The following is a 6,080-nucleotide window of genomic DNA, read 5'->3' as shown; positions in this document are numbered from 1 at the left end:
TAAGAAATCAGGCCGCATCATTCAATAGTCAATTCCAGTAGATATTTATAAATTTTTAATTTGATAATTTATAATGTTAAAAAATAATTTACATGATTTTATCAAATTTAATAAACAATGAAAAAATAAAAATATATGTATGAGTGTATAAAATTCGAAAGGAGCGTTTCAGATCTCGATATCTGATTCTGTCTGTATCGGATGTGACCAAAAAAATTTGTTTTTCACAGTTCAAAATCGGATGCATACATTTTAAAATTTCTGTTTCTCACGTGCAGATGTAAAGTATTTTTTTAATATATTATTTACTGTTTCATTACATTACTTTAATGTATTATTTACTGTTTCATTACATGACATGATTTTTAAAATTTCTGTTTTGCATGTCCAAATTTCTGTAAAATGTTTAATTATATTATTTACAAATGTTTAATGAAATAATTTTAAAATTTGTTATATTATTTTAAAAGGTTTAATTATATTATTTATACGGTAAAAGTTTGTTTTTTTAAAATCTTTTATTATATTATTTTAAAATTTAAAAGTTTGTTTATTTTGAATGTAAAAGTTTATTAGATTAATTTAAAATGTTTAATTATATTATTTATACATTTTTAAATAGATAACTTGTATACAAGTATGAATATTTTAAGTTTATTAAAAATATAAATTTATTTAAAATTCATATCAAAAAATTATAAAAATTATTATGTAGTTTTAAGTATTATTATATTTTGGTGTTTTTATTTTTAAGTTTATTAGATTATTGTTTTGATTTTATAATTTAATTATAAATGTTTAATTTATTCTATTAGTTTTTAATTTTGTTAAAATTTTGTTATAAAATAAATTGTATGAATTTTTTTAATTTATTTAAAGAAAATTGGTATGTAAAATTGATATGAAAAATTTGAATGAGTTTTAGGTACTATTATGTATTATTATTTTGGTGTTTATTTTTAAGTTTATTAGATTATTTATAATTTATAATTTATTGTATTAGTTTATGATTTAATTATAAATGTTGAATATATTGTATTACTTTTTGATTTTATTTTTTGTATGATAAAAGAGGAGAGGAAGCTCTATGTGTGCTAGAAACCAGAGAATGCAAGAGGAGAGGAAGAGAGAAGCCAGAATAGAGAGAAACAATTAGATCAGAGAGAAATATGTGTCCATAAATTTGCACTTGGCACTGAAAAAGTTGTTTTCAAAGAAATCTTTGACCATTCCTTTTTTTTAAATATTGAATAGTTTTAAATAGAGGTGATTCGGATATGGTTTAAAAATTTGGAAGTGTAGAATGAAGGGGTTGAAGGTGCATGGTGAAACTCCCTAAGACTTTTAGAGATATTTTGATGGAGTTTTGTAATGAAAAGTTTTTTGGTTAGAACCAAACCATATAATAGGCCCAATTGATAATTCCAAACCTAACCAATCAAAAGTGATTAAATAGTCGTCATCGTCGCTACTTACTCTTTAGACTTATTCTTCTTGTATTTATGACTATTAAAATGGTTTGTATCTACTACCTACATACTGTGTTCTGTTTGGATTTATCTGTGACTATTAAAAAGGTTGTATCGACTACCTACATTGATTGTGTTATGTTTGGACTTGTTCTTCTTGTATTTATGATAATGATAACAAAGGTTGTATCTAGTGTAAAATTAGTTTTGTATTTTTCTTTGTAGTAGTTTAGTCCTTTAATATAATCTTGACTTATGATACATAGATGACTTTCTACTCACAATTGATTGATATTTTTGAGTATGACTGATGAAAGGATATATGCCGTCTTTTCAATTTTGTTTTTTCATTGTATTCTTTTTTAATTATGAATAATTTATCCTCTATGGGTTTTACTTATTTTGGTTTAATTCCTCAATGTTCAATATATTGGTTGATATAAGAATTGTTACCACACAAAAAAATATTATTAAAAACTGGGTGGTTTAGAAGAAAATGAAAAATATAAATTTATATAAATATTTGCAATGACAAAATATATATTAGCAGGGTTCAATAAGTACACAAATTATATTAGACTTAATGAAGGTTTATAATAATAGTATATCCACTTTGATATGCATATTTTATGTATCTATTCTACTTTTCAATAAATACAATTATAAACATGTCAGCCTTACATAGACAGTGTTACACATTCAAGTTTTATCTTATTTTCTTACAAATTAAACATACATTCTATTTTGTCTATCTTCAAAGCAGGATTTCCCAATTTAATATAGCATGTTAACAAATGTTCAATTTCAATTTAATTAGAAAGGCAGACACAGAATGAGACGTCCATTTTCCATAATATATAAATAATCTCCGAATGTAATAAGGAATCTATCTTTGACAAGGTCTTAAGCCTCCGTTCCATGAGTAGAATCATGATTGGATGAGTACGTGTTTTCTTCTTGAAAAGAGGGATTGAGGACATAATCTCAGTCAATGTTTTAGCCATCAAAATGAGTCTTTGCCAAATAAATCTTTCTGAAACCAATAACGCTATAACAAAGTAGAAATCCCAGAAATAACGAAAAGCCCAAAGAAACTATGAAAGCTGAGACTGAGAGTTTCAGAAGATATTTCCCCAGACGAAACTTCTCCTCCAATATAATTCTTTCCAAAATATTTTTCCTCAATCTCATTCATTATTCCATTTTCAATCACATTCAGGATGGCTGTCGAAAAGTAACCCGTGAGATTGGAATTTAGAGGGAATACCTGGAAATATAACATAAATAACACTATACAATAAGTGCACTCTATATAATTCGCATTTTATTAACTAAATTACTTCATCCAAGACAAAGTCAGATTTTGCATAGACCAGTTAGTTATGACTTCTGTATTATTATGTGTTTAGAGAAACTTATAAACAGAACATGCAAAATATGTGCTAAAACTAAAAAGTCTATAGTTTAGTCTTATTAGTTTTACAACGACAACAAAAAATACAACAAATTAAAGAAAAAGAACCGAAGCACAAGCTTGTCCAAGAATGAGAGAATTAGAAAAGAGATACTTACAAAACCAAACCCGGCATTTCTGTATTCGGGGCCAGACATAATGTAATTGGATCCGTATTCTTGAAGGTAAATATTAAGGTAGGGAACTTCGTCGAATATAGCTGCAACACCCCCATTTTGGCTTCCAAGCTTTAGAGCGTCATGGTACTCGGCAATGTTTCTGTATGGCCTTAGTTTGGATGGGTCAAACTTAAATTGGTCAATCAAGACGTCGTAAACGAAAGACCCAGACTGGTATCCAACGTAGTAACCCCCTCTCCTTATATCATTAAGGTTCAGAAAACTGGGTCGCAGTTGATCTAAGGTCAATATAGAAGTCAAGTTAGCAGTGTAACTTTGCATGAGGACGAACGCCAGTAGAAGCCAAACCATCAGCACAAATCTTGAGCAGCTCTTTACCACTACTTCTCCTGAAAATCCCAAATTTTGAAACCGAGAAAGATAATTAATCACATATATAAATTATTTAAAACTGAAGCATCAATCAACAGCATGTGTAATTACTTTCAGGAAGAATGGCTTGTGATATTGGAAACCACAAGATGGTTGCAGGGCAAAGCTTTTTTCGATTTGGAGAACCCTCTTGATTAGGCAGAGCGTTAACATTTCTTTCCATAATGAGTATGGCAAGTCCTATGAAGGCAGAGATGATGATTATGCTCAACCAAAGATCCCAACTGAAGGGTTTAACAAAAGTCCACATGGTTTGATCCCTCCCGTGTTTAACTGGTACTACCATTTTAACACCTGATGCAATATATGGTACTGTGAAATCTACAAACTTCGAACGGTTGGCCAGGATCGTCACATCTCCTACCATAACTTCGCCCTTTTTTGTCATATTTTGAAGTAAAGTAAAAGTAATTAACTGTCAGATTTTTGTGGCTTTATTTTTTTCTTAAATACGAAAAGCATATATAAGGTGCAATTTACTAACCTCTGTCAAGATTTGTTTTGGATTTGCATGGCGTGTTCTATAAACCTGGCTTGACTCAACAACAACACACCTAGGGAAACATTGAAGGGTAAGTAGGTTATAGCGGCGTTGAAAACATCCATGCAATATCCAGATGCGGTATACTTTTGCTGAGAAGGGTCCCAAACTACATTCACAAACTGAGGGAAACCATCTCTCATGGGTATCCTTACTATTAACTTTATCTCTCCATTCTTCATTCTATCATTTGATCCATTTCCAGTTGACGCCTGTAGTAGCACAAGCAAAAAAGGTAAAAAACAAGAGAAAAGAGATAAAAAACACTTACCCTTCATCGTATATAGTGAGTACTGTTCAGTACTTTTAATCATCGGATGAAAACAATACGTTGTTGTTCACTCCTTCCTCTTTATATAGAGTTTTAGTCCATTGGAGAATGCTTATTTAGTTGCCATTAAATAATGGATTCACAAATATTTTAAACTATATTTATCTTTTATTTGATATTTATATAGCTTTGAAATTTAATATACAAAATGCTTGTTAAGGAATAAGAGCATTGGTTTGATATGAAAATTCAGTACAAAATTTAAAAAGAGAAACAAAGGTCAAAATATTGAAAGTGTACATGAGCTAATCATTTTGGAAGAACGACAGTTGTTAGTTTTTCATGGTTAAGATAGTGACTTCAACCTCAGTCATAGACTAAGTCAACCAAGGGAGATCAATTAAAACTAATACACTGTCACTTTCTAAAATTAGTTTCTCTTAATTTTATAAAATTTATTTTAAAGTGGTATAGTTATATTTAAATATTTTTAGTTTAAAATGAGTAAATTGGGAATGTTTTCTCTTGGTATGCATTTCTTGACACATAATTAATATTTCTAGAAAAAAAAAACTAAATGATGTGATGTGATCAATTGTGAAAAAAATGAATAAAAAAAGGGGAGAGTTACAATTAAGGCCAACAGGTGGTTTTGTGTTAATGTTGTGTGAGGTAAGTAATGATGCTATTTGGTTTTTCTATTTGGATGTGATGAAAAGAACTACATCATTTTATATATTTCAATGTGTTTTGAGATTAAATAACAACGTCATTTCTTTGGACTCTATTAAGGAAATATGTGGTAAATGTAAAACATAAGAATGAAGTGAGGAAGGAGAATCACAAACAAAAAGTTACAAAATGAAGTAACTTGTGTATAGTAACAAGACAAAGAGATTGTCCAACATGAAACATGGAAGTGAAACCAAATTCATGTTAGTGTGGTGAAACATTTAAATAAAATACTGAGATGAACCAACATTACAGAAATCTACAAGTTTTAGAAATATACATTATGATAAACAAATGAGAAAATGTCTAAACAAACAATAAAAACACCATCAAAACTAAAATAAAAATCCTAAAACAAATCCATTACATGTATCTCATATTACAAATAATAATATAGTTTGAAATTTAATATTTCTACTCACATAACCTACAACTAGACCTGGTGGGTCAGGACAACCCATGAGTATTCTTTTAAAAAAAATATTCATTTTGAATACAAGAAAAAATACAATTAACTTCTAATTTGTTGTAAATGTATTTATTTTTAATTTTTTAAGGAACTATATATACAAACAATCACCTCATATAATTGTAAATTCAGAAATGATACTTTGATACACATAAATTTTTTACATTTATTTAATATTACCATTCTTTAATTTTTTTTGTAAAAATATACAAATCATCTCCTTTATGATTATTTTACTTTTATAATGTGTCTCAAATAAATATAAATATATATCACATTACTTCTCAAATGTAAAAAAATAGAAACATTAATTAAAAAATCATCGAGAATACAAATTCACACAATTTTCAGAGTAAAATCTTTTTACATGTTACCTTCAATATAAGAAATTCACTTCATACATTGACGATAATTATAATATATAAAATTAATTTTGTGTTGGTATCAATTTAATTAACTAAAACAAAAATTAAAAATAAAGATATTAACATCAACATAAAAATTTAATTAAAATAAATATTCATCAAAATAAAACGTTAATCAAAATAAATATTAAATTTTTTTTACTAACTT

The 6,080-nt window shown here is 27.6% G+C and overlaps 1 pseudogene across 1 annotated transcript; it reads right to left on the bottom strand.

Moving 5' to 3' along the window:
* Positions 1-2,256: 2,256 nt before the first annotated feature.
* Positions 2,257-4,418, bottom strand: LOC124848847 (glutamate receptor 2.8-like; annotated as a pseudogene). Its single transcript, XR_015783903.1, has 4 exons — positions 3,979-4,418; positions 3,546-3,870; positions 3,042-3,451; positions 2,257-2,736 (listed from the first exon to the last, which is right to left on the bottom strand). The product of XR_015783903.1 is annotated as a glutamate receptor 2.8-like (transcript).
* Positions 4,419-6,080: the final 1,662 nt, after the last annotated feature.

The sequence above is a fragment of the Vigna umbellata genome, chromosome 1, assembly GCF_029865625.1.
Source record: "Vigna umbellata cultivar VRB3 chromosome 1, Vumbellata_1.0, whole genome shotgun sequence".
In the NCBI taxonomy this organism is placed as follows: Eukaryota; Viridiplantae; Streptophyta; class Magnoliopsida; order Fabales; family Fabaceae; genus Vigna; species Vigna umbellata.
This window is presented reverse-complemented; position numbering and strand designations above follow the sequence as displayed.